This window comes from Marmota flaviventris, chromosome 6, assembly GCF_047511675.1.
Source record: "Marmota flaviventris isolate mMarFla1 chromosome 6, mMarFla1.hap1, whole genome shotgun sequence".
In the NCBI taxonomy this organism is placed as follows: Eukaryota; Metazoa; Chordata; class Mammalia; order Rodentia; family Sciuridae; genus Marmota; species Marmota flaviventris.
In genome coordinates, this window is record NC_092503.1 from 49020439 (window position 1) to 49048335 (window position 27897).

Genomic DNA, 27897 nt, shown 5'->3' on the forward strand with positions numbered 1-27897 from the left:
GAAACATGTCAAACTTTTTCTTGATATATGAAATCCTCCAATAGTATGAGTAGAACTTCTTCTGAAAGGTACATGTGATTTTCTCTCTGTGCTAATGGCAAAAATAGCTATTAATTTACCATTTTATGCAAATTATGTTTTAAAAAGCCAACCTTGCTTTATTTAACAGACAATGACTCTCATGCAAAATAATTACTAATAGAGAGGACATTTCCTGGTAAATAAAAGAAAAATAAATTAACAGAAAGGCTAAACACGTAATCCAAATAATGATTTAAAAATAGAGAATATCTGGAAAGTTACATTCAGAAGTATAATGGGACCAATTTTTATTTTTTGTGGTAAAAAAAATAAAATATGGAAAGCTATTTTGGGGGGAAAAAGTGACTAAATATTGCTTATATAACTTGGTGATGGAGCAAAGGAAGTGAGTTCAGTGGCTGTAATCTCCTGTCATGAAGCTGTGTTAGCTTGTGCTTGCATCTCCTTATGAAACTTGCCTGTCAGGCCACAGAACTTGTAACAGATGATCAGGTATTCTCACACAGTCTGTCTCCCAGTCATAGTGACAACTTCTTCACAAGTCAGTTTTTAGGTATTTAAGTGATACTGTGGAATGTGAAGTTAAGTAGATATTTTCTGTTGTCCTGGGTATCAGTAACTAGAAAGCAAAACTGAAGACAAAGCTTATGATTTTGATATTTTGAAGAAAGGGATAATAATCACAGAATATCTTAGGTTTTTTGAAGATGTTATGAGAAATGATGTTGTTAATCCAAACATTACCCTCCGTGGGGTAAAAGAAACATACCTATTATCTCTATAGTCCGGAAAAGAAGATTCCAGTTACCCTTACCAATGGTCCTCTCCTTTCCCCATAGAGGATGGGATGGATATTCTTCAACCAACTATGTATAATAAGTGAAAGTTCTAAGAGAGACTATCATCTAGAAGAAAAGACAGGTACCTTAAACACTGCTTGAGTGCTTACTGCTAAGGGACCAGTGAACTTCACATGGTACTAACATCAGAGCAAAGTGGTGAAGACACTCTTGAGAAAACATGACTACTTCCTTGCAATTTGGCTTTAGCATACAGATATGGTTATTAATGTCTCTGAGTTGTCTGCAAAATACTGGTAGTAGGAAGCTTGCTAAGGAAGCCCACATTATAAGGCCAAGTAGGAACTTCATAGTGTTTTATGCCGAGAAGAATAAGACTCATATAACTTCACCAGTTTTTATTGATCTTTGGATTACTGGGAAATAGAGCCATGGTTTATTTGGCTCCATCTGAGGGAATATAAAGGTGAAAGAAAGGCCCACAATAAAATATTTCCCTGATGGTTGGCGAAGATTTTTCCCCTCTAAATTTGGAGTAAGGAGCAAAGTCTACTGGCGAGCTCTGAAGATGGTGAGGCTGATTCTGCCTAAGTAGATATTCTCTGATTTTGGAGTCAGCAATAAAAGGGTACAATATCCACAACAAAAGCAGGCATGTGACCTACATGGAAAACATCACACAAACAAACCACTAAGAGCAAGAAGAACCAGTCGCAGCTAGAGTGAAATTAGCAGAGTCTCTCCATTACCGATAGAGTTGAATGTGCAAAGAAAATTTTAAAAGTGGTATTTTATATTTTCAATTGTTTATGTCCAAGTCTATTTTAGTCAACTAGAAACTATCACACTTATTTCATCACAACAGAAAACAGGTACTACAAGCCAGATTCATATAGTCACACACTTGTCTTTTAATCAGGTTTTATGTCAGAGATTTGTTGCTCTTGTTCTGTGTGAAAATATTATGCACATAAATAAAAGTGTTATATGTATATGTATATATATGTGTGTGTGTATATACATATATATATTAAGTATATATATATATATATATATATATATATATATATATATATATATATACTTAAATGATCTCAATTTTTAAACTGTAACTGAGTTGAAAATATAACTTTTTTTCAATAGGAGTATTCAATTTCAAAAAGATTCAAAGTTCAGGAAACAGTTTATTATATCCAAAGGAACACATATTTTGGAAACAAATAAGTCTAGTCTCTAATCACCTTCCAAAATTAATTTTCATGGAATTTTGGACAAGCTTTTCTAAGCCTTTGTTTACCTAGTAGTAAAGGCCCAATTCAACATGCATTTCTGTCTGAATCCACAAAAAAAAAAAAAAAAAAAAAACATGAGATATAAGAAAGACAAAGCACAAACAAAAAGAAACATCCTTTAATAAGAGTTGTCTCATATATTATAATTAATAGTATCACTAAGCCTGCACTTGTTATAAGGAAATTTGTAGGACTGGGGATGGATCTCAGTGGTAGAGTACTAGACTTGCATGCATGATGTCCTGTGTTTGATCTTCAGCATGCGCACACACACACACACACACACAAAATAAGTAAAATAAAAATTATAAAATAGGCAAAATAAAAGTCAGAGAGAAAAAGGGAAAAGATAGCAAGCAAACTTGATAAAAAAAGATGATAGCTTGAGGGTATGAAAATAAGAGGGTGAATTCCTAGAATATACAGAAATTATTGGAACTTTGTAGAGACTTATATGTACCACAATGACTGCAAATGTAACAGTGAAAATTAATTTGCATTTTGTCTAACATCTAAAAAGTCTATTCAAATCTCCCATGGGCAATTTGAATAGGCAAAGCTAAAATGAGATGTACTTTCCACCTTTTTCATGCCTGTCTTTTTGCCCTTGCAATGTGAAACCATCCCCTTCACAATTCAGATTCTGTACAAGCATTTTGAATGATTCTCTATTCTATAGTCTCTCACTACTCATTCTCAGTTTAGGTTAAGTATCTTGAATTTTTATATGAAACTTTTTCTTTTTGTTGAAAAGATTTCTATGAGGGCTGGGTGGTGGCTCAGTGGTAAAGGGCTCGCCTAGCATGTGCAAGGCCCTGGGTTCAATCCTCAGCACCACATAAAAATAAAATAAAGATACTATATCTAACTACGACTAAAAAATAAATTTAAAAAAAGAAAAGATTTCTATGAAACATTATTTTAATTGAGAACTTTGATAGGTTTAAATAATGATTTTTGGAACCAGGCTGAAAGCATAATGTTTTAGATATATTCTGTCCAAAAAGATCATTTTATATTATGTAAATAATATGTAAAATTATTATGAACATATATGTAATGTACATTTTATGAACGAATTACAGTAGGAATTTGAATTAGTCAAACAGATAACCAATTATATAAGATGAATATATTTAACCTAATTTCAAAAGCTTTCACCTGTAGGTATGTTAATTCAGCCACCAATGACTAGGTAGATTTCATGGATATCTAATGACATCCTATATGGTAATCCCTTTCAAAATGACACCCTTGGTTCTTGTTTTATCCCTATTTAGCCATTACTGTTGAAGTTAAATTTTTATATTCCTCCTCAAATTTTTTATTTCCTGTGTATGCTTTCATCAAGGATTTTTTAAATAATACATCATACATGTATAAGAATATAAAGTAAAAAATAGAGCCTAAATATTCATTACTCTTTTATTTTATTATTAGTCATTTATTTACTTAGCCGTCAAACAAAAACTTTTTGAGTGTCTTTTTCTTGTCTCTGGGTGTTAGAAATCGTTCTTCATTATGTTTTCAATGTGTTTTTCTTCAATTTGCCCCTGGCAAGTTTCCATTTATCCATCAAAATTCAAGTGAACTGTGCTATTTTCAATATAGCATTTGCAGACTCCCTCAGATGAAGTTAATTGTTACCTTTCAATGATTCTCCTGCATCTTTATTGTTTACTGACCTGCTGGCTAGAGGCAGGACCTGAAAATACTTCCCCCAATCCTCTTGTCTTACAAAAGCAATTTTGTTTCTACCTTCATCACAGATTTTGCCATGTATATTGGACTCCTCCTTGGAGATGGAATGGATCATCTGGCTTCTGAAAGACAGCCCAGAAAAATATTCCAGGTTTACAAAAATTACTTTATGAGGTCCTTTTACATTTAACTTAAATAAATATGAACAGTTTTTTGTAACACAGAGATTTTCTTAAATTGTCACTAATCAGTGGATTATTATAAAAGCTAATGTGGTACTTGAGTAGAAGATGGTTAAAATTCTTTTGTCTTGAATTTTCTTTCCAGATCCATTAGGATGGTAAATTTAGTGTCTTAGTAAAGACATAAAATGTAACAGTGTGTCTTAGTCTATTCAGATTTCTGTAAAAACAACAACAACAACAACAAAAACAAAAACTAGGTGTCGTATAAATAAGATAAATTTATTTATTTCTCAGTTTTGGAAGCTGGAAATCTGATATCAAGTCCATAAGAGATTCAGTGTCTGCTAAAGGTTCATGATGTGCTTTGTAGATAATTGAACCCAGGCGTGCTTTACTACTGAACTACATCCCCAGACCTTTTTATTTTGAGATAGGATCTAAGTTCCTGAGATTGTCATGGAACTTTTGGTACTCCTGTCTCAGCATCCTGAGTTACTGGGGCCACTTTTAGAAGGGAACCAATCCTATTCATAAAAGCTTAACCCTCATGATATAATCACCTTCACAAAACCCTACTCCCTAATACTACATATTGGTGATTTACATTGTACAAAATTTTGAGGCACACCTCTTGGCCATTAAATATGCAGATATTTTATCAAAAAAATCTGATTATTTCTGAGCAAAGAGATGCACGCCTGTAATTCCAGAGGTTTGGAAGACTGAGGCAGGAGGATCACAAGTTCAAAATCAGCCTCAGCAATGGCTCTAAGCAATTTAGTGAGACCCTATCTCTTAATAAAATACAACAAAGGGCTGGCGACATGGCTCAGTGGTGGATTGCCCCTGAGTTCAATCACCACTACCACCTCTCCCCCCAAAAAATTCTGATTATTTATGTGAAGGCATTTTTGGTTGAACTTAATATTTAAATATATAAATTATTTATGAGCAGATTACCTTCCTTAATGTGGATGGACCTCATCCAATCAAAAGTTTGGATAGGACAAAATAGACACATCTCCTCAAAAGGGAAATGTGACTAAACCAGTTAGCATCACTCCAAGCGAATTTGGGGACTAAATAAAGATACAGACACAGAAAGTACATTTTGTGGGGGTTCAGTGACCTGCTCAGCTGCAGTATCCACAAGGGGGCCAAGAAAGAGAGTGAGGAGCATGTGCTGAACCCTTTTATTGGGGAGAAGCCATTCAAATGAGGCAAGGGGTAAATTTCAGGGAATTGAGTCTAGCTTCCTAATGTCTTGCTGTCAGCAGGTTGACTGATATCTAGGTAGGCCACAACCATTTCATGTGTTCTGTGGAGATCATAGGCAGAGCAAGGGAAAAGATGCATACATCGCCCATTCACACAGAGGGAAATCCTCTTGTTTGACTGCCTTTAATTAAAACATCATGTTTCATTTTGGTGTGTGTGTGTGTGTGTGTGTGTGTGTGTGTGTGTGTGTTTATGGAGCAGGGGAAGCTTCTGCCTTTAACTCAAACTGAAACATTGGTTCTTATGGGTCTCCAACCAACTGGCCTTTGGACTGGAAATGCATCATTGGTTATCCTGATTTTCAGTCCTTTGAACTTGAACTGGAGCTACATCATGTCCTGCATGCTGACTTATCCTGCATGTCTTGGATTCTTTTCAGCCTTTCTAGTTCTGTGGGTAAATATATGAATGTGTGTGCATGTGTATGTGTGTGTGTGTGTGTGTGTGTGTGTGTAGTCTTTGTTCATTCTTTTGACTGATATATCTGAATAGGCAGACTAGGCAACTTATAAAGTATCAAAGTTTATTTAGCTTTTGCTTACAGAGGTGGAGAAATCCAATATCAAAGTGCTGGCACTGAGGCCAATTGGCATTCTTGCTGCATTCTAACATGCTGGAGGTCATAAGATGGTAAGACAATGCCAGAATGTGTCAGCTTAGGTTTCTCTTCCTCTTCTTGTAAAGCCATCAAACCCATCATGACAATCCCCATCCTGATGAACTTATCTAATCCCTATTAACTCATAAAGGCTCCACCTGCAAATATCAACATGTAAGAATTTGGAGGTTAAGTTTCAGTGAGTTCAGATAAGATATTCAAAGCATGGCATGCCTGTGCATGAGTCTGTATGTGTGTGTAAATACATACATATACTCACATAAACACATACATATGTGCATGTATGTATATGTAGGTGTATATGAATATGTGTATATATTTGCATATGTATACATACTCTATGTATTATGAATATATATATATATATATATATATATATATATATATATATTATATTCTGTTTTTCTGAAGAGTCCTATCTAATACACTGAAGAAGATTTCATGTAATTTTCTGTGAAGAAGTGGCATTCAATATTAGAAAATGATGTTCAATTTCTACATTAGGGAAAATGGTGACCTTTGAAATTTCTTAGTTATATTCAATTGGTTATTAACATGTTTCTGAAAAGTGGAAACTTTCATGAGCAAACAAAAACAAAAAACCCACAAATTATTTCTTCAGTTTTAAGCAAATTAAAATATTATTGATCATTAACTGAAAATTTTGAAGAGGTAATGAAAAAGATACATTATGAACAAAGATACTGAAACGTTAAGAAATTATAAAATAGTAGCTTCTCACTAGTTGTAGCTCAAAGATAAGTACAAATCTTCTCTTGGAAATGTAAAAGCAATCTCTTGTACACATACACTTCTTGTTCTTAGACTGAACGGCCAAGTTATATATACAGTAGAAAAAAAGTAAAACTGTTCGGACTACCACAGGGTAATTTGTTAAGTATAGCTGAATGTGAATATTACATGAAAAACTCGGGATGGGGACATTATTTGTTGACAGTTTTCAGAGAATTGAATGAGCCATGGTTGGCACAAACTGAGCTCAGAAAGGTACAAAGTTTTTAATAGCCCCAATAGCACAATTCAAATATAGGTAGATTATTTTTGACATGAAATATCCCTTTAACATTCTATTACTGACATCTCTTATTACTGAAAAATAGAGATGTGAAAGACTACAATACCTGTAAAATTTTTCATTAGATTAAAAAATAACAGGAAAGTAAACATAAATTAGCAAATTTCTTCATTTTATTCTTCTTTTCACCATTTTAGAAGGTAGGGGCAATAATCAAATTTCAGGTATTATAATCAGAATCAACTCAACATAGATTTACGAAGAAATATGAAGACTGAAAAAATGAAGTTCCATTTTCCCCTGGTCCACAGGAAATTTCATTTATGGAGACTTCTTGGTTTTTAATACCGTGTCATTTTCTGATCCTGACATACAGCAGATGAAGTGGAAATTTAAAGAAAATAATAGTGTCTATTATTTTATTTTTGGCACAGCAAAGAGTCATAATATCATTTTTCCAGTTACATTTCTGAATGTATGATGACTAGGCTTTTAGTGCCTAGAACAGATCCATAATGCCTAGTCATTGGTTTCTAAATCTTGTATTTTTTCCCCACCGAAAAGTTATTTTACCCTATAATTTTAAATCTTACAGCAGGAGAAAAAATACAATATGGTCAATGTGCTTTTTCATGGCCTTCTTAAGGAAATATTCTTGATCAAGCAAGGATAAATGTTTTTCTTATAATCCTCTACTCCTTGTATAAGTCTTTCCTTTTATTGATTCTCTGTCACTCTTTTAACAAATTCCTCAAGTCTGATAAACCTAAGTTGTTGAAATTTTTAGTCTCTACTTTTCTCTAACATGTGTTTTCACCTGTTTTCCTCATTCTTACTCTGCATAAGATATCTTTTCTGCACTGCAAGTGATTACTTTTGTGAAAGAAAAGCTTTTGAAAGGTAATATATCATGAAGAAAGTACATCAAATGCTGTGCCTTCCCTGAGGGATAAGAGACTTGCTTTGCATTTACTGCAAATATTCTTGCCTTTGTTCAGAAAATACTTCATTTCATAAAATGCAATTATAATTTAACTGCAATTTTCCTGCATTATTTTGTTATCATTTACATTTTTTTGTCTATTTTATTTAGATTATTCTCAGTCTATTTTATTTAGGTATTTTATTATGTTAAAACAATATATAAATCTATCATTCAACGGAATTTTTTAAAACAATAGTCTTTTAGTAAATGTTCAACTGTATGTGTTACATTCAATATTCTAGGTACTTAGAAAATATGCACAGTATAATGTAACTTTGAAAAAATATATGAAATTACAGTTTATGACATTAACACAAGGAGGAATATGCTAACCTCTAAATCTGAAGATATTCTGGTTTAGAGATGCAGAAATATTTCTCTTTGAAATGCTCAAATGGATGTGCCTGGCTAGTAGGTAAGAATGCAGGAAAGGCATTCAACTTTATACATGGTCAACCTATATAACCTCCTTACCCTTCTAAAAAAATAGATCCCCAAGTAAGGAAATTTATCTCTTTGTTCCAATTTTTTTTTATATATTATATACTCTGTGCTAGACACAGAGGATCCAGAGAAAAATGCTTAGTAGTTGGAAATATAAATTTGCAACATGACAGAGTTATCTGATTCATGAGAGAGATTATTCTTAAATAGGAATAATTGGGGCAGCTGCTATGAAGAGTTTTTCAAGAAACCTATATACAGAAAGTCCTTCAAGAGGGTTATGATAATCCGCAGAGACAGAATAATGTAGAGAGGTAAATACTGGACTGTGACTGCCTATCTTGTCTCTCTTTGTACATCCATCTTCAGAATATTGAAGACTTTCAATACTCCTATTTTAATTCAGATACACAAATACTGCTTCAAATTATGTGTGCATGTTCACACACACAGCATCTAGATTGAGATAAAAATGTCCAATGCAACACACAAAAATATGTCCAACACCTCAGAAAGGCTCCTATGTAGCTTTTCCAGGTAAGTTAACATTCTTAACCATAGTACTAATTGTTAGTTTGATTTGTATTAACCCATTCGTATCCTTTTATAATTTGCCCTCTTTACATGTGCATGCATTATGAAACCAAGAAAATGGACAATTAAGTTTACTGTGTTTAGATCTATTATGTTTAAGGAAGACTAGCCTATAACTTTACTGGTATAGTCCTTGCTCCTTTTAATATTAGAATGATATTAATTTCCTAATGCAAACTGGGAATACTTATCTCTTTTTATCTTCACAACAATATATGTACATTTGGAATATTCATCCTATGAATGTTTGATAGGTGTAAAACCTGAAAAAGTGTGGTGTGATGGAAACAGAATGAAAATACTCTGTAGAGACAGAGAGATTGCTCCTCTGTTCCAATAAGGGGAGGAGGGATAATTGACCATTTTCTTTCCAAAATGGAGATCATTGTTGACACTGCTTGGAGGAGATAGTGAATTAATGTAGGTAAAACCTATCTAGAGTAAATTAAAGAAAAAATGGAAGGAAAGGATTTGGAAACCATGAGAACAGACAATTCTTTCATTAAAGTTTGCTTTCTTTAAAACGTATGGGCTACATAAAATTGAGAAGGCAGCTTGGAAATGCTCTTGTACTTTACTACTACTATTGCTAATTTTCCTCAGTTAAATAAGGAGACTATAAATGGCAGTAAGGAATGGAAGAAGAAGCTGGAGGTTTGAAAAGAGAGAGTATGGAATAATCATCTCAACTACAAATGTGAATGTCTGAGGGAAATGAATGTGTATGTTGCTACCTAACTCTCATTGCTCCAATGAAGATAAATAATTGTCGATTTAACAATGAGAGACTAGTTGGAATATTTTTATGATTTCTTTTCTATATACTCAACTCTATCAGTGTAAAATGTATAATAGGTAGCTAAAATTATATGGAGTATATAGTTTTAATTTTTTCACCATGTACAAAACAAGAAAATTTTAAAAGGTGAGGGCTAGAGAATGATTATCATGTTGTGTGGAATTTAACTGGAATAACATGATTAATGAGAATAGAATATGAGATTTGTACAATAAACATAAATTCAAGTATGGTAGAAGGATTGTTATTGTAGAGGAGCAAAATGGAAAGGAGACAGTGATGTGGGACAGAGTTCTTGAAACTAATGAAAGGTTACAGTTATTGATAATCTAAAGATTTAATGAGTGGCTGAAATGGGGAGATGGATAAAATTTGGAAGAAGAAAAGGTCAAGGATTTGATAAGATTTTTTCAGTCATGTAAATATTGAAATCTTGCAAATATTTAAGTGTCAAAGATACTAAAAGGAATAAGTAACTAAACTATTAAATATTGATTAAGAAGAACTCCATTTTTATGTATGGTAAGAACTGTGTAGTAGCATCACATGATAAGAGTTTTAACTGAAACTGTCTGGAAAATTCAATGCGAACTTTCCTCAATTCCAAAAGAGGTGATTCCAAAAAACATGAAAGAGAACATGGCTCCTCCTGACATGGGTGCCAGAGAAGCAGTAAGTATCATAAGCTGAAAGGGACATGAAATCAAGATGACACTGTTTCAGAAAAGAAACTCAGGATTCAGTAGAAGTGAGATCCAGTGCATACCCAGAAAAAGGCTCCCTCTGTTCAGGTGAATGCCCAAGGGCTGCTTTCTCAGCTGTCATTTTATCCTTTCCCAGAATTAAGCCAGTGAGTTCCTGGTAATATAATCCTAGATGATGCCATCTTCTTTTTATTTAGGAGTCAGAAGATACCTGGGTGAGATAGAATGAAAGCAAGAGAAGAGGGGAATGAGATAGAGTGAGAGAGAATTATGTGAGTATTTATGAATCACACTCATGAAAGAACTCACAGTTGGGAATCAATTCCTCCCATGCCGGTAACACCTAAACTTAGATTTACTCTTGTTTTCTAGCTGAAATTTATGACCAAGTAAGAAACAGACACAAGAAGCTTTTCCAATTGGTTTGTGTTTTGTTGGGAACAACAAAATATCGTATTTCATAAAATAGACCCAGAAGTAAGGAAACATTGCTGGTTGTTGGATCTGCACTTCAGCCAGGTGATTAGAAGTGTGGAGTCAGAGCAGCTTGCTCATGCCTCAGTCCTGCTCTCCCCGTGGTAACTTTTAACCTCTCTACACCTCAGTTTTCTCATCTGTAAAATATACAAAAAAGTAAATTATTTTCCTCAGATACTGTGGACAGGTTTATATGAGTTAATATTGAATGAGTATTTGAGACATGATTTGGAACATTGTGAGGATTATTAAAGTATTTATCATTATCATTATTCTAATAATTGTAAAGCTTGGTTTCATGTGACTTATTCCTGGAGAGGTATCATAGTCAAAATGAAAGTGACTAATAGTAATTTCAAAATATTTGGGATTATTACTATTATTTACTAAATCTCAAGAGGGAATATGTAATATTACCTAATTTACTTATTTATCCTCTGTATCATCATTCTCTTTCTGCTAGAATAATAGTTCCATGGAGGTACAGATTCTTGTTTTATTGAATAAAGTACCATATACACCTAGAATAGTGTCATGCCTATAGTATGTGCTCAGTAAATGTTTTCTCTATTACAGTTTATACAGCCTAGAGTATTTCTTTTCAGCACCTTCTTCAATACAGAGACATTGTTCTCTCTTTTTTCTTCTCCTCTTACCAGACAAACCCTGTTTTCTATACTCTGAATTTTTTTATAAAAACCGGAAGGTTCTGTGATAGAAACCTAATGAGGAAATGGTGATGAGGAATGAGGTGAAATCCCCTTCCAGGGACAAGCAGGGAAGGATGATTTGTGAAAGTGCCCACAGCAATAATTTTTTCTCTATTCTCATGCTCTCCATGGCTGTTTTGTTTATTTTTGTTACTCTGTTGATTATTTTCCTTAGCAAGAAACAAGAGGTCATTAGAAGAGATTTAAGTAAATTGCCTGCTAACTAAAAATGTTATCAAGTGTTAGAATGACAAAAAAAAGAAAAAAAATGCATAAAGTCATCAAATTGTCTTTCATAACATACATAAAAACATGTATATTAACATGATCTTCTCTTGTCACACTAATAAACTGCATGCACCTACGTTGTGACATGTATTGACTTCCTCAATTTATTCTTAGTAAAATTTCCAAACTTTATGTCTTTGTGATGCTGAAATAATCACTGAACACAGAGCAATTTGAAGAACAGAAAATTGGCCTTTAATGTTTTCAATACTCACATATTTGACACACCTCCATATAACTGATTTGGATACTCTAAACTTCATCATGAAGAACTGGGGAAGCAATGCTAAATTCTTCTGCAGTTATACATGTGTCTTATGTAATCCAAGAGGATTTGTATAAAAATCTCAGAGCAAACTCTTCCTTGCTTGTGGAAAGCTGAGAGCTAAATATATTCAAGTTAATCTAAAATACAATTGGTTATTTGATGAACTATTTAAGATGCTATAGATTATATTGAAAATCCATGCTTTGGGGGAAAAAGGAAGTTTTAATATAAAATTTTAAAATAGGTCTTTCCATTCATTGATATTTTAACATTTGCCATTGTAGACTTTGTAAATAATACATGAGCTATAAAATCTCAACAGCCACAAAGTTAGCAGTACCATATTCTACTCGCTAAATTCCTTTTGGACCCATTCACCCCAGATTCGTAATAACAAATGTATAAAATTATTTATGTTTTTCAAAACTTAAGCATATTTAGAATCTAAACTCTTAAAATGAGTATATTTGAAAATTTCTGGGAGGCAAATGATCAACCTGGACCTAAAGTAGAATTTGCTGGAAACATGGAAACTTTATACACTGTGAGACAGTTTCCCGCCAACCTGGGTTAATAGGTTCAGCTAAGCCCTTGGCCTAAGAAGGCTCTTCACTACTTAGCTTCTTCCTTGAAGAGGCCCTCCAGGTGTGTCTGCGGTGACAGCAGCTTTAACAGTTTAACAACACAGTGCCTTTTGATCTCATTTCAGCTGCTGTGATTAAACAGACACACATCACTTGCTGTGCCACAGTGAAAGAAGCTTGTGGTTCACCTTTGCTGAATTAGTACCCACTGAGCACTGCAAATATTTAAAATGTCAATCCATTTGATAATGTCAGAGAGGCCTGCAAATACCACAAAATGGCACCACGGAAGCATTCAACACAGACAAAAGAACATTTAACATCTCTGTCCTTCAAGGTAAAATGAGAGTTAAATGGAAACAGTAAACCTCTGATGAAGTTACTAAGGTCAGCTAATTTAATAACTCTATGTGGGGCATGGGCTTATGACAGACACTGCTTTGTATGCTCTTCCACGCAAAAATGTGTCCTAGCACTGATCTTAAACCTAGTGCCATTGTTGTACAATTAATTTATATTGACCCAGATTCATAAATTATTACCAAAAAAGTTATTCTGTCATTCTTAGGCAATCTGTGGATCCTGAACCCAAGAACTCAGCACTAAATGAAAATTTTAAATTTCAAGTATGTACTTCCCAAAGGTCAAACATCAGAACACCAGACAGATATAAAGTTTGAAAATATTGACAAAACCACATTGTCTCCAAAAAACTCAAAATCTTCATAACTTCCTAGTACTAGATCAAGAGAAACTGTTAATATAATTTGCTATATTTTAGTTTTGTTTAGATTACACCTATTGATACAAAATGAATAGGATATTTTTTAAAATTTTGTTTACATGTTTATAACAGAGTAAAAAATTAATTATACTACCAAAGTACTCATTTCATTTCTCAGTCAGGGAACATTCAGAGATAAGAGGTCAATGGACTAGCACCCAGGACACTGTGGGTTCAGTCCCTAGCACTGGGGATATCAGGAAGGCAACTTGGCACATTCAGAGAACTTTCTCAGCCATTTAATTTACCCATATCCTCACTTGTGGTAAAAAAAGAAATTCAGGATTTCCTTTTAAAATGTAAGGTGGAAATTACATATGTCCTCTTCTCTCACTCTACTGGTATGAACTTAGTTACCTGATTATATTTGGCTACAAGATTTGGGAAAGTAGTCTAGTGTCTAAGGAGAATGCTAGAAAATCAATTTCTCTCCATAAGAAACAAGGTCTCTTTGTTTATATATGCATTGTGGAGTGATACCCCTTTTTGTCATTACACATGGAAAGGATGATACTTTGAATTAAATATACCAAACAAAGAGAAAAGTCAAGAATACTCATTGATAAAAGTAAAATTCACATATAAAATTTAAAGCAATATAAAACACATTTTTGTCAGCATTGAAGGTCACTTGTGTGTTGTTTGATTTTATTTGTCTATTTAAGAAAACAAGTAAAATTTATTTTTGTCATTCGATGCCTCTAATTTTCCAATGTAAAGACGTTTAAAAGATGGGATCAAAATGAAGAACTCTGAATACAATCAGTATTTATAATACTCACAAGTATAAAAATTATATGAAACTCAAGCTTGAAATAAAAGATTATGAACAGTACTGCTTCTAAATTATTTTTTTAACACGGTTTATTTTAGAGTTTTAATTTCTGCCTTTAATGACATCCCAAGTCTAGATATTTCTTCAAACTTCTGCATAATAGATTTTATGAGAATGCATTTGTCTCAGAAAATCAGTAATTTTGAAGAAAAAATATGCTTTTTTGAAAATTCTCCAAGCCTAATTTCTTTCTATTAATTTTAGACCTAATTTTCTTCTATCAGTTTTCATATTCAATTGGTGTTTGCATGCTTTCAGTAATTATAGATGAATATCACATATCCTTTAGAACATTTCTGAGTCATGCTTTTAAAATATAAATGGTTTATAGTTTTATTTTGAAAAGAATAGGTTAATTTGATAAAATATACCACTGTTAAAACATTGGAGGTGAAGACATGTTGTGGAAACCAAGCTCTGTTGCAGTCTGTACAGAATGCTGTTTTGAGGGCAATGCTAAGCTCATCATTATTATTCTTCCCACATGAATCAATCTGTGAAACTCATTAATCATTTTCACCATCTTTCTTGGAGATTCTTCTACTTTGTCTTCATCTCATACCATTTTTGTAATATGTTAGACATAAATGATACTTGTTTCAGATGCAGTCAGCTATATAAAATAGAGATAACACTATCATATTTTTAGAATGGGTAATTGTTCTTAATTTTAACTTGAATTTCATTATGTTAGTAGTTACAATGAACATCACTTCTCAGTTTTGGAATTTCTCTTCAAGGAATACCTATAACTTATTCATTTATTTTGTCATCCAGTGAATATTTCTTGAGTGCCTACTAAGGACTAGGTACTGTTCTAAGTACTGGGGCTTTCATAATTGGGCAAGAGGAACAAAGAATCTGGTCTTATGGATTTTTATCGTTTAGTAGGGAAGGCAAATGTTAATAAAACAATCGAATAATAAAATGTGAAGCTTCAAATGTAACAAACATCTTGAAAGAAAATTTCTGTTTTCAAGCTATTTAGTCATTAAAAATATGAAGGGCTCCTTGCAGACAATTAGCTATACTAAAACTCAGGGCAGTGCTGTAAATAAATATATAAAAGCAAAGGTTAAGAGAAGAATCAAAGGTAAGAATTTGTAGCAGAATGGAACTTATTCACTTTGGAAAACTCGATCTAGGTTAGCCTTACTAAAATCCAAGAAAGGAAAAACATCTTGGGAAGTAAGACTAGTGAGGTGGGAAGGTGCTTACAAAGCTAAGCCATATCACAAATATGGATTTTTATTACATGCATAGAATTTTGTATGCATGCGGGGGATATGACTAGCTTTATATTTGGGGAAAATCATTCTGTTAACTCTATAGAGATCTAACTGAGGGTCACATGAGATTATCCAAAAAGTGAAATTAGGAGAGATGAGCCAGAAAACAAAATTAAGCAGCAATTGTTTTGCTTTACAAGACAAATGGAACAGAGGCCTAGATTCACTGAAGTGCTATTTAGGAGATAAAATCAGTAAGACTTTTTATAATGCACATAGATGGAAAAAAAGAGAGATTGAGGATGGCCACATGATTTCTACTTACTTAAAAAAAGAAATATGTTACTATTGTCCAAAATGGAATGGTGCTCAGAAACAAAGTATAGGGGAAAAATAACCTTGTTCAATTTAGAAAAAAAAAATTGCATTCATTTTGAGAAGAGGCAGAACACTCACATAGGGGTGTTGATGGCTAAAGATGTTTAATGGCTGAAGATGTATAATCTGGATATAAAAGTTGTGAACTCCCTGCATGAGGCAAACCACAGGTATGGGTGTACTCATTTAAGTATAGCACATGAAGAAAAGAAATTAAAAAAAAACAAATAAAAAGAAAAGACATAAAAAATATTTGAAGAGCTTTAACTTCTGATAGCTTGACACAGGAGGATGATACTGCTGAAGAGAGAGAGAAACTACATAGAAAAAAAAAATAGAATGTTAAGGTAATGTTTTGCCAGATGAACAAAGATAATAAAACAAAGATAAAAGCAATGGATAACAAATGACAAATACTTTTGAAAGCTCACGTAAGATAACTAATAAAATTTCCAGTGAACTTAAGGACATTGCAGTCTCAGGTCAGATTAGAATGAATTAAGAGATGTAAGTCAAACTGAGTCAAACTGAAAGATTTAATAATTCTCTGATATGTATCAAATGGACAGAGTAAATATAAATTTCTCTTATAAAATGTTGGCTGAGAAGAGGGCAAATAAGACCAAGTAACAGCTGGAATGACTGTTGTCTTCATTATTTTTATTAATGTTTTGGTTTTTAAAATGCTTGAATGAGAAATACTTGATTATGATTAAAAATCATTATAAAGAAATGATTTAACAGGGCAAGACAAGAGATAATCAATAGTGGAGAGAGGACATGTGAGGGCCTGAGTTGCAAAATATAGGTGGGAAGGAGATTCCTTTATTTAATCTTAGGAAAGGAAACAAAGGTGGAAAAATAATTGTGGGGTTGGGGTGGGGGGGTTTGCCTTTCCAGTAAAGGGAACATTCAGCATTTGACTTTCAGAAGGCTTTCACTTTGTAAATTAGGCGATGCTCTGTGAGAGATTGAGAGAATGGAAAATGTTAAATAAAAAGTTCTTTCAGAAAACAAAGGATAGTGCATATTAAGGAAGCAGTTGGAGCAATTCTTGAAACATTTCTTACTAGAAGGAATCTCCCTCCATAAATTCTAATTTTATTAAGGTTATTACATTAATAAGAAGAAAAATAAATACATAGCTCTCTCTAGTTAATCATTGAATGAAACTAACGGGTCACAGTGGGGCAGTGAAAGACTAAGGAGTTTTAAGTTTCTTGTAAAATCTGAGATCGAAAACAATTTGACATTTGGAATGAGAAAGTTTTCATCAAATGTGTTTCTTTTCATTTGACTAGCATATTGCTTCAACTACTTCCGAATGTGTTTGGTACAATAAAATACTTCTTCAAGAGCTTTTTAACTTAATTGCTAAAAGCCTGGCTTTGAGACAGATACTAGAGTGTGCACATGATGAAGACTATATGCTGAATCAGTGTTTGCAGATGCCAGTCTTCAAAATATTATGAAGAAATTTTCATATTTGAAAAGAAACATTTAAAACTTTCAGACAAAAACATTGTAAAAAGTAGACTTTTCTTTTGCAAATAACTCAAACCTTCAAAAAATGGGAGGAGGTGGTGGTGGAATGAATGAAGTTCAAAATCTGTTAAATTTTAGTGACTCTTGCTCCTTTTAAACTGATCACCACAAGTCTCAAAATATGCCAGACATCAAGGACAAAGGAATTAGACAGCTTCTCTGTTAGACTCAGCATCTAATAAAAACTACCATGCACTCTCCAAAAGTGTGTGTTAGCACTTTCACATCATTCCTCTTACTCTCTTTAATTTTATTACCTCAACTTCCTAAAACACAAGTAAATATCAAAGGCTGATAGCTTGCTTCCAATCCTAGCTTCCAGATGATATACTGACAGAGAACCATTGAAGCTATGACATTCCATCTCACTCAGGCTGAAATGCTTTTTGAAATGTCACTAAGTTCTGAGTAGATAAATCAATATATTTATTTCTGCAAAAGTAAAAGATTCCTACATTTTCAAGGATGGATTACAAAATTATAGGTTTAATAGTAATCCTCAAACTTCTTTTGTGATGCTAGGCAGAATTGTGAGCCTCACACAATCTAATCAATAATGGCTTTTATCTACAGTACTATTTCTTGAAATGGGGAGGATGAGCTGAAAGACAGAAGTACAGTTTGTTGACATATAAGAATAGAAAAATAATATGTGGTGAACACAGAAAAGTTAAGCAATTTAAAAAATGCTCTTTCCATATGAGAATAAATTCTTGATGGAACATAACCCCAATGCAACCATAGAAAATTATGACTTTACTATGTTTGCTTCTGGGGTAGAATCAGACTTCATTTGCTGGTGCAAATTTCCATCAGTGGACACAGGAGAAAAAGAGAGACGAACACACAGACATCCAACTTTCTAGGTAAACTCTTTTATAAGAGCAATACTATAATTCATTTTTTAAAAATGTATCAACAGCACCTATATCCATCAATGAATAAATAGATTAAAAAATTATGAAATATACATACAATGGAAGATTTTTCATTCTTTAAAAAAAGAAGTACAAATACATGGTACAGTGTAGATGAACTTAGAAATATTATACTAAAGGATTGTATTTATGTGAAACATACACAATAGATAAATCAACAGTGATAGGACACAGACTGGTGATTTCCATGGGCTGGTAGAGGAACTCATGGGAAGAAAATGCTTAATGAGTGACAAGTTTTATTTTGGAGTGAAAGAAATATTTTGGAACTTTATAAAGGTGGTTTTGCACGATCATACATTGTGTATGTACAGTCAGTGAGATGTTCATTTTAAAATGGTTTACTTCATATTGTGTGAATTTCAGCTCAATGTAGTATTTTATGATGCTAATATACTATATTATAGATAAAATGCTACAACTTTAAAATAAAATGCTAGTAAAATATAAATTTAACATTTAGTAGAAAAAATGTTAATTCTCATTATTGAGCACATATATTTCCCTCAATTCTCTCAGCAATTCTGTGAGTTATGTATTATTCTCCTTTCTTATTTTGAGAAACCTAAATTCACATTTCACTAATTTACTCAAAATCTTATATCTTGTGGTTGTATTTATCTTCCTCTTACCATGAATAAGTCAATCCTCTGTGACACATCTCTTCAATAATATTAAGTTATAGCCCATGATGTTCAGCTGTATAGCCTCTATCTCTATAAAAAGGAAAGTTATGAGAAATCAGAAAGGTCAGTAAAGTATAGATGAAGGGAGATAAGAAGGCAGACAAGAAAAAAATGAAATCATTAACATACATACTTGGAAGCAATATGTATAATTTTGATTTCCATTCCAAACTTGAATGTGTAAAAATATTGGAAATGTATAGAAGGCTAAAAGAAACAAAACAATTTCTTATTTAAAAGTGAGCTGAGTAAATAGTTAATATAAAGCAAGACTTGTATGAAAAAAACTAAGCAATTACTACATTTTTCTCTTAAATCATAAATTAGGGGAAGTAGGCATAGACGTGTGAAACTTAGGGTTTTACCTTGTATTTGAAGGCTAGTTCAGTACAGAAGGGAGACCCTGAGAACAACGTTACAGGGAATTAGGTACACAAAAGAGATAAAATTGGAGTATGGAGAAATATTCTTTTGTTGAAGAGTTGTAGATTACAAGGTAGAAATTAAACTACAATCCTTTTCCATAATTATTATCTTTCAGATAAATAAGAACAAAAAATGTAAAATAATAAAATTTCCTACGTCTATGTAATATGCACATGTGTATAAAACACTAGACTTATAGTTATCTGTTCATATTTTCCCTTCTTTTATTAATTATGAATTTTGGAAACACTTAACATTCTTTTTCTCAGAGAGAAATAGAATGAATTAATCCTAGTTCTTTTCAAACTCAAAGTCTAAAATAGATTATATATTAGAAAGTGATAAAATTAAGCAAAGAATCTCATTTGTACCTTATCTTTTCACCAGTTAAACTTCTGATTACTATTATTGCTGTATTTCCCTTAATTTTACATAAGCTATTTGTCAATTACTTGTGCAAAGCATAGAACGTAGAAAATATTTTTATCATTTCAGAACTTTGTATCATTATACATTTTGTCTCCAGATACCTGACTTTCTATCAATCACTATGGCTGCAATTGTTTCTATTGCATTAATATATTTATATGCACAGGTAGTTGAAAAATTTTGAGACATTTCCTATATAACCTTTATGATAATTGAATTTCTTGTTGCAACATCTTTAAATAGGAGAAATGAGAACAGAAAATTACACCAGAAAAAGACCAGATTTATAAACTGACAACTGATGTATTTTTTCTCACAATCTTCATTTTCTCTATCTCATTTGTATGATGAGATCAATAGGTTTAATTTGTGCTCAGATTTATTTTTGCTCAGTATGTGTATTTTCCTATTTTAGGTTTAAGCCTTGTATGTTGATAAGGTTATGTTATACAGATGTATGGATCAAAATTTTTATACTCCTATACATTTACTCTGGATATGAATGACAAAATGGATAGAAGATAATGATAACTAAATTTCTCACTTTTGGCATAAGAACTTATCATATGTTCATGTACTGAAGTTGGAGATAGCAGCAATAAGTTATCTTTGATTTAAAATAGATATTGATAGTTTAATACACAATTATAAGCACCACATATGTTAATATATGTCCCAGAAATAAAATACAAATAGGATAGAAAAAGCCATTCAAAAACAAACATAAAAGGACAAAACTATAAAAATTTGATGATAAGTATTAATTTAGAGATCCACTGCACACAGGAGGCTATTAAATATCTAGAAGCGGCTAATGGAGAACCAAACCACCAAATGTTCTCACGATGCTATAAACAAACTAAGAAACGAATTTCTAATAAAGACTGATGAGATAGTGTGAATAAATTTCAAAACTATATTGAGTAAAAGAAGCCATACAAAAGATTACATATTGTAGTATTCTTTCTATGTGAAATTCTAAAATGGCTCACGTAAAATCTACAGAAATAAAATCAGTGATTTAGGATTAGAGTATTTCCAATAAAGGAACATAAGAGAATTCTCTAATGTGATAAAGATATTTTAGATCTTTAATTGGGTGGGAGTTACATGGGTGTATACCTTTGTCAAAACACTAGCTATTTCATTAAACTGCATTGAATGCCTGTAAATTGCTATGTACCTTAATAAAAGTGATTAAAGAATGTATAGGAAAAAAAACATTTTATTTTATGAAATCACATCTTCCCATCCAGTAACATGGTATCTCTTCATGAATTCATATCTTGTTTCATATTCTTCAGTCATATTATATAGTCTAACAGCGTTTTATAATTGTATTAGTGTTTTATAATCTTTGTTACTACCCTCAGTAGCCTATCATTTTCCCTTTTCTGTTTATAGCTCATTATTTCAACCATGGAGAAAGCTATTGATTTTTATATATCAATCTAGTGCCCAGTTAATTTTCCTGTTTTATTAATTTTAATAAAATTATAATAAATTATTTTATTTTATAGTGATACAATTATATCACCTCCAGTTGAAGAATCTATGGTTTGGAAAAGTAGTCCTCAATGGTCTATGTGTTAAAAATCCCAGGATGATGCCATTGTGTGTGTGTGTGGGGGGGGGGGGCGGTTCCTGTAGGAGGTGAGGCCCAATGGTAGGTCCTTAGGTCATTGGGGGTATGCCTATAAAGGGGATTGTGGGTCCTATTTCTACCTCTTCTCCTTCTGGTTTTGACTAATGAGCTACGTGATTTGCTCCACCATGTACTCCCACCATGACATGCTGTCCTTGACAGAGTCCTGAAGACAGGGGTCACTTGATCGTAGACTAAGACCTTCAAAATTGTGAACTCAAATCTAACTATTTATCATAAATTAGTTGTCTCAGGAATGTTGTTTTAGTGACAAAAAGATGACAAATACAAATGGGTGTTTTGTATTATTCTTAGTTTGTTTGCTTTAATTATATTCCATCTTTGCCTCATTATATGATTGAATCTTCAAAAACAAAAAAAAATGACTAATAGTGCTGACTGTAACTACAATTTCCCTATTACATTTAAATTTCAATCTTAAAACATTTTTGCTATTAAATATTGACAATCTTTGTACACTTCATGCAATTTCCTCTCATTTTATGCATAACAGTGCCAAATTGCCTGTAGTTCCTTTTGATTATTTATTAAGATTTTTTCAATAATTACTTGATGTAATTCTTTAATTATTAAATATTCATAGAACTTCTATTATGTTCCAGATACTTTTTTACTATGGTAGTAAAAGCATCTAGTGCTGTAGACATTAGATGTACAAAAAAGCAGGCACAAAATAGCAAATTATATGTATATGATATTTTATATAATATATATTAATTATACATATTATATGTCTAACATACATATGACATAATTAAATCAATTATACTCCCCAATACCTCTTTGTACCTTCCTCTCCTCCCTCACCCAGATCCCCTTCTTATACTCCTGTAGTATTCTTTCTATTTTTATGACACACTATTTTATTTCTAATTTTAATAACCTTTGTCTTTCTTTTAATTAATTAATTTGGCTATGATTTATCAATTTTGCTTTTCTTTTCAAAGACCCAATTCTTTGTTTTATTCAGCCTTTTTTTCTTTCTTTTATTAATTTTAGCTTTGATATTTATTACTCCTTTCCTTCTACTAGTTTAAGGATTAGTTTTTTTCTTGTTTTTGTAAGATCTTATGTGTTAGTCAACTTTTCATCACTGTGACCAACATACCTGGCAAGAACAATTTAGGAGAGTAGAAGTGTATTTGGGGCTCATGATTTCAGTGGGTCATTCCCTGGTTAGCTGACTTCATTGTGTTTCTCTGTTGAGGTTTTCACATATATTGAGGTGGATCTTTCTTTCTTTATTTGTTTCTTTTTAAAAATTTTTGTTTATTTGTTTTATGTAAAGGCACTTATCTTTAGTAAGCAGTTATCTCTTTACAATGTGCACTGGACTGGGATCTATTGCAGGATCAAAGCACCCACTCAGTGTGATCTAAGTGTGTGGTTCAACAACCAGAACTGCTTTGATGGGAAAGAATAACCACCAGTAACTGCAACAATTCAAGAGCAAAACATGTATTAACACATAATAAAAACTCATCAAATATGATCTTTACAACAACTCTAACCAATAAGATAAGGTGATCAGCAATAACATAGAATAGGCTGAACAAGCACATATTAATTTTAGGATGCTTAATAGTAAATATATAAAAAGAAAGGAAAATTGTAAGAAATGAGGAGAAAGTAAGAAACAAGAGAAGGGAAAAAATAAAAATTAAAAAGAAGAAAGAGATCACAATAAAAACAATAATTGAAACACTATATAAAATTTGGTAGAAACATGAAAACAATAACAGAAAAAAACTGGAACAAAACAACTTACAGAAGAAACATGAGCACAAAAATAGACGAAAGAAAAAAATGATGAAGATTTCTTCTTGATAATATAATTAAAATGCAGACATGTTTTTCAGAGTTTTAATTTTCGAGTCTACCAGTTATGGGAAGGTTTGTGATACACAATTTAAGTTTTTTTTTTCTTATTTTTAAATATATATATTATGTGTGTGTGTGTGTGTGTGTGTGTGTGTAACCTGTTCAGGGAGTTTGTATACTGAGCTCTGCCCCACTTGTTCACCATGTTGTATATGACACAGCTGAATTCATCCATAGTAGATCTTGTTTTTGTACCTTGGAAACAGAAGAGGGACTTGGCTCTAATAAGTGCTGCCATTTGAGCCTCTCACCTGGAGCCTATGGGCTTTTCTGGACTGAACCACATCTCTCAAGAGCCTGGGTCCATGTGCTAGGTGGGAGTGTAGCTATGTCCAAGTTATGGTGTCAAATCTTCTAAATACTTCTGAGCTTGGAAGAAGTGAGCAGTCCAAGAGGAGATTGTGCGATTGTGCTGGGTTGCAGTGTTGTGAGCAGCTCACTTTATACCAGATATATCCATATCCAGCAAAGTCCACCATTCATACCCAGCCTGTCTCATTCCTTGTCACAAAGCCCAGACTGCCAGTTTCAAAAGGGCACATATTCTACCTTCCTTTGCTTTGCAGACAAGCAGACTAGCAATCTAACTCTTGTGGGTCCCAGAGCTCCCTAGGGTAACTGCTACTGTCTCACTCCTTGGCCCTGATTCTCTCTTGGGGCAGGTGCTTACTAATTAAATGAAAACAAACAAACAAACAAACAAAAAAGAAAAGAAAAGAAAGGAAGGCAAAAAAGAAGAAAGAAAAAAAGAGCAAAGAAGAAGAGAAATAGTGGTTACTGGATCTTGCAAACATGAGAAAAAGAATGCAGGGATTTCTGATCTCTCACGCAGAAAACCTAGACAATAGAGTCCTTTCTAATATGGATCCCCTTCCTGGCTCTCACTGAATCTGTAGGGAAGTGCAGGAAATCCCATCTGGAGGATAAATGGCTCTGCAGGATTCAGCTCTCCTTTCTACTCAGGCTGGGAGTTGCCTAATAACTCTCTGCATCGCTTGAAATTGCTAAGATTTTTTTTTTTAAATTTCACTTTGCCAGAGAGGAGTTTCCCCTTCCTGATCAAGTACACTGAGCCATTATGCCCAGTACTAATGTCTTTTAAAAATTCTACTATTATATATATCTGGATTTCACCTGGTTGCTGACTCTCTGAGCTATACTTCAGCACTTTCTGATTATTGTTCCCACCTCCTCATGCAGCTGCACACCTATTTATTTGATTTGATCTAGGGAATTAGCCTGTAGGCCCTGGATACTTCTAGTCTGTCATTTTCCTTCCCAAGTAGCCATCATTTGGGGTTAGAATTCCCAGGTATCCTGAGTATTTTGTCAGTATATTTCCTAATATTAAAGAAGTTTTTTTTTTTTTTTTTTTTTTTAATTTTAGCACTGTTTTATGCTTCTGAGCATCTTACACTTTTAAACTATAAAATATCTCTGTTTTGAACTTCACAGAGGATTTATTCTTGGATTTACTGATTTCCACTTGTGGGTACAAGAGCTTTTGTTAAATTGGGCTTCTCAGATTTGTTATTTGCTTAATACAAACTGTCTAAATCATTTTATGAAAAATGATGAAATTATGCCTTAATATACATTAATTCTGATAACAATTTGGTATCAACCAGAAGGATGAAACTGATACAATAAAGTGGAATGAAGAGAAGAATTAAACAAACTTGGAAAAAATGGGAACTATTTTAATATCTCTTTGATTACCATAATATCTTAATTTTCCTCTACAATTTTGAAATCGAAGAACAATTGAAAATATCTAATATATATTGAAGTAGAAATGTTTTAAGAATATAAACTAGAAACAAATGCTTGAATAGTTATCCATCCTATTTTAGTTTTTAACTGTCATTTGTGAAGAATTGGAAAATTATCAGATATTTAATACTAATAATGAAGAAAAATTACTTTGCTGTTTTATTACGATTTTTACTTTTGAGACCTAAAACTATTAGCTAAATGGTCCTAGACACAGAACCATTACTCAATTTCAAAATTAAATAATTAAAATTAAGGTAAATAAGGTAAAGATAAATTAACTGGCTAACAATAAATATATTAAAAATTGTAACTAACTCTACCGAAATTGTAATCATTATACATAATAAAGTCTTATTTATAATATACAAGGTACTAGATACTTTAATCATTTAATCCTAAAATAGTCTTAAACTATAGTTATTAATACTTGAATTTATTAAAGAAAAAGTTGAGTGTAGAAAATTATTTTTCCAAGATTATTTTTTTTCCCACCAATGCATGCTGTTTCCAACTACCTACCTTAAAGTAAAAATCCCAATACCAAAATAAAATTCTAAAAACAGAGGATTTTGCCACCTTTATATAACAGAAACTAATACAAGGAATTAAAAAATCTCATGGAAGAGCAAAGGCAATAAAATAGCAAGGGCAATAAAAACATCAGTTCACATTTATCAAGTGTATATTTAAACTAGGATCTTCTCTAAACAAATTTACATGTATTATCTTATTTCATAGTATTTGTGTGAAAGTAAGATACCATTCTTATTTTGGTAATAGATAGTGTCAGTACTAGCTGTGTATACCAATAACATTTCCTGTTTGTAGATAAAGAAACTAAGGTACAAATCATTCAATATTTTTGTGATCACAAAACAGGGTGAGGAGCACTGTCTGGTACCTTACTGCCTTGCGAAGACTGGAGTTAAACAGTTGAAGTGAAAAATCTATCAGAAGTCTCTTTTTTATCTTTCTTCTTTAGTGTATGTTCTACTGTTCCCAAATTGACACAGCCATAGATCTACTGTAAGTAGACTCTCATAGTCCTTTCTGAAATTTCTTGTTCAAACAACCCTCAAGGGACAATCTATTTGGGTCAGCTGTCCAACTTTTGTCCAATAAATTCTAATCAGAGAAATGAAACCATGTCTTTGATATTGGGTTGTTGAAAACTCTCAAATGAAAGAGCAGAGAAATCTCCTCCTAGAAAGCAGCAGTTTGAATAGGCAAAATAAAAACTATCATTGAGACAAAAGTAAGCATCAGAATAAAGAAATAATCTACCATTAGCTATAACACAGTATGTTTATTATTTGATTCTATGCCAGTTTCTGTTTTAGATACTCTGCTCTGTCAAGTTTTGTGTCTTATTCAACTTTATGTATCCACATCGTGTGTACTTTCTGATATACAAAGCTGCCTTTAAATACTTTGAAAAGAATAAAATGCTGATTATCATCCTCCTGATGGTATGCATAGATATATTCATTAAACATTCTTCCAAGGAGTGAATTTCTTAGAGAAATGACCACATATTTACAAATAATTTTTTAAAATTTATTTCTATAAGTGGGAATTATCTGGATATTGTCTTGATAATATTGTTTAGGAGTAAAATCTAAAAATAAATAATTTATTCCCCAAAAGCTAGATGTTAAAGAACCCAGAAACTCTGCATGACAATCCTTATCTCATGCACTCAGGACCCCTAGAGCACTATGAAGAATTTGGTAATCTCCCACAGGTCAGTGGAATGCCAGAAGGCTGGAAAGGAACCAATAGTAGGTCATTCTTTAAAAGGAGAATGGAAATTATTTGGCTTAATTGAAACAAATTGAACACAGTTTCACCTGAGAACTTACAAATTGTAATTAAAAACATTTATTATGTTAAAGTAAGTACAGAAATGTTTTGGAGGGTAAAAATGGAAGGTAAAAATTACATTAATTCTAAGGAAAAAGCAGTTTACTTTAAGGAAACCGAATCTCAGTTTTCCTGATGTACTAATTTTCTCATTCCTTCCAAGGGGTGCTTCTTAACCTTATTATATATCACATATGATTTCTTGAAATTAATGAAGTTTGTTTCTAAAATATTCACATAATCACACAGACACATTTATGTATTCAATTTCAGGAGGTCCAACCCTCCCCAGTATTCTTTAGAAGTCACTGCATACCAGAATGGGAGGACCTGCTGTATAACAGTATGCCTGTAGAAAACACAGACAAGTCTCCTGCAAAGGCATTGGCAAAGCATAAAAAAGGGACCCCTGTTTAAGCTATTGCCAATAATTAGCATTTTGTTTCACGGTACCCAGCTCCTTTTCATTTGATAGGTGGCTAGTCATATACAGAGTGGGAAATTGAATTAGAGTGGGAATTTGACAATATCTAGATACAAAGATCTGAACTAGAACTACCCGACCTTTACAAAATACTAGAGAAATAAGAAGGGACTTAAAAATACAGTCAAAAACAAAGACTTTGCTATGGTTAGCAAATTCTATCAATATTTT